This window comes from Glossina fuscipes, unplaced genomic scaffold (assembly GCF_014805625.2).
Source record: "Glossina fuscipes isolate IAEA_lab_2018 unplaced genomic scaffold, Yale_Gfus_2 116, whole genome shotgun sequence".
Taxonomy (NCBI): domain Eukaryota; kingdom Metazoa; phylum Arthropoda; class Insecta; order Diptera; family Glossinidae; genus Glossina; species Glossina fuscipes.
The window spans coordinates 1356329-1359325 of record NW_023998459.1 but is presented as its reverse complement, the minus strand read 5'-3'; the positions used below and the strand labels follow the sequence as shown (position 1 = coordinate 1359325).

Here is a 2997-nt window from a genome sequence, read left to right as displayed (position 1 = left end):
TTTTCAATATTTCCGCTTTTAATAAAAACCGATTGAAAAGAGAACAAGCAAAGCATGATTTTAGGCAATTTTGCCACATTTACTTTTAAAAGACGGTGATAAGGTGTAATAAAATGACCGCAAGAATAGTTCCAATAAAAATACAATTATACATATTTCTCATTATAAAAAAATTTCGTCGTCCTGAAAAGGACGGATTGGTTTGTTTTACGATAACTATATCATTTATTTAGGCCTTCTTCTCAGTTTTCTTTGGCAAGAGCCCTTCCTAAATATTTGGTAGAACGTCACCTTGAGCAATTGTTACACCGGATAGAAGTTTATTCAATTCGTCTTCATTACGAATGGCTAATAGTAAATGAAGTAGAATAATTCTAGTCCTCTTATTATCAAGAGCAGCATTTCCAACTAATTCTAAAACTTCAGCTGCTAAATATCCAGAACTGCTGTCAAATAAAGGGGAGCACCCGCACCAACTCTTTCAGCATAATTGCATTTCCTCAATAAACGATGAATATGACCGACAGGGAATTGTAAACCAGTATGATTTGAGCGCGATTTGGCTTTGCTTTAGCTTTACCACCGCTATCACGACCTGACATATTTATTTATTTCTTTCACTTTTGTTTTATTTCACAGCGCTTTTTATAATTTTTCTCGTAACGAAATATAGCTGCTTCGCGAAATACATTTCCGAATTAAGCCGATGCATATTCGATAGTTGAATTTTTCGGTAATAAAAAAGCACTTAAACGTCGCATTTGTACAAAAATTTTGCAGATTGCATTGCGCATATAATGTTTATAAAATCTAAAATCGAGAAGGAAACAAAGTAAAGTGAAGCATCTCGGTTACCCTATTATACTAGACGTTCAACTATTACAAGTCGGAAAACTCAAACTGACGTTCGTCTTTTCTTGCCAGGCGAATTGGCCAAACATGCTGTCAGTGAGGGAACAAAAGCAGTTCCCGAATACACCAGCTCGAAATAAATAATTGAGGACAAATAAATATAAATCGGCCCTTCTAAGGGCCACCTAATCAATTTTACGTTAGAAAGATAACACGTTTTTTGATGTTTTTTGAAAACAAATAAAAAAGAAGAAAATACAGAAAAACAATGTGAAAGAAAATAATACAGAAGTAGTTTATGCTCTTTTCTTTCGCAAAAAAAAAAAAAAAATTCAATCTCTTTAAAAAAGAATTTGAAGCCCTGAAAAGGGATTTTCTTTGATATCTAAACATACGGGAATGGAAATTTACTTTCTGCCGACGGCAATTTTCTTCATGGTTATTTTTTAGAAGCGCCAGTCGTAGTTGCTTTTTTAGGTTTTGCAATTGTGCTTTTCGCCTTTGGTACCGTCAGTTTCATTGCTTTAACAGCAGCTTTGATCGGTTTAGCTTTTCCCTTTTTAATATTTTTTGCATTTCTAACAAATTTCTTTTACATGTCATTACTTAGATACTTTGGCATTTAAATTTACAATATATTATATTATTTCATAATTGGATTAGTTTTTAGTCTTATTTTCCTCAACTTCTATTTATTTTCAAAAATCATCTATCGAATCATTGTAATTCTTAAACTTTACCATGTCTATTTCTATTATAAGGCAAAATTTTTACAATAATCGCTTATTTTGATTTTTTACAAATATTTGAAAATTTTTCGCTGCCCCAAACAGTTTTCTCACATAATGCGAAAATTCACTAATCAATTATTTCATGTAATTTTCATATTGACATAAAAATTCATTTTACAATAATTGTTAATAATTGCCTTTGAAGAAATAAAAAAGGAGTTATAATATTGTATGAGATTATATATAAATATACGCACGTATACATACGTATGAGTATTCCCCTATATGTAATTATATATTGTACGTACGTGTATGTGTGATGAATTATTTCATACGATTTTCTTTTTTCTGTATTAATATAACTAATAATTATTATAGATTATTGTTCAATAATTTTTAATAAATGGCTCTAAAAGAGTAAAATAAACATTTTAATATGTATATATCATATACATACCTACATTTTAAGTTTATATACATATATATACCGCAAATTTTCGCAAAACAGAGATGTATTTTAATTTGACAATAGCTTTTGTTTCTGGCTGCTTTTCACACTGTTAATATGTAAAGCTTTAATTACAACATCTTTATTATTTTTGGGATTAAAGTACTAACTAATAAGCGAATCTAAACGTAAGGATTGCGCTATGACCTTCTACCAAATGAGGCGCAGTAGCAAGGTTAAAAGTAAGCAATACACAAGATTTTCACACTTAAGCGAAACAAGCGTGACTATCTATATATTTACTTATAATGTATGGTGTACCGCACTGAACTTCAAACCCGTGATAGCCACGAATATCATCTTCTCGACTATGGGGGTTAGTTTTCATAAACTTTTAAACATATTTTTCATGCCATATGAAAGCGGAAGTGGCCGCAAACACTACGCTGAAACGGGTGAAGGCCAGGTTTCTTGTTCTTCTTCCATTTTGGTGTAAGTTGCTTGTTCTTTTTAGCCGCTTCTTTTTTGTTGTGTTTTTTATATAATTCTTACCAGCAATTACGACTGTTTATTATCTAGACATTAAAGCCTCAAATTTATTGCCTTAGTCCATCTCCACTCAAACACGGTAAGTACATACAGCAAACCAGCCTGCTTCTTAAAATCATATAATATCATTTTTAAAATTAATTTGTTATGCTCTTCCAAATTCAATTAAATATTTTGTAAGTATATCGCAAATCGTTAATATCGTCAATATCGTTAATATATTATTGATATGTACAATTTGCTAAAAAAATTGTTCACACGTGAAATCGAACTAAGGAAACAGTTTTAGCAAAAGTGAAGTTTAACAAATTCGATTTAAACTGAGCACCTGGAACCCAAATAGTTTGTTCCATTTATTTATCTATTCATTTTGCATATATCTTATAAATAAATTTGCACAATACAGTCATGAAGGAA

At 30.6% G+C, this 2997-nt stretch overlaps 1 pseudogene; it reads right to left on the bottom strand.

The window, feature by feature from the left end:
* Positions 1 to 229: 229 nt before the first annotated feature.
* Positions 230 to 602, bottom strand: LOC119640271 (annotated as a pseudogene).
* Between the last annotated feature and the right edge of the window lie 2395 nt (positions 603 to 2997).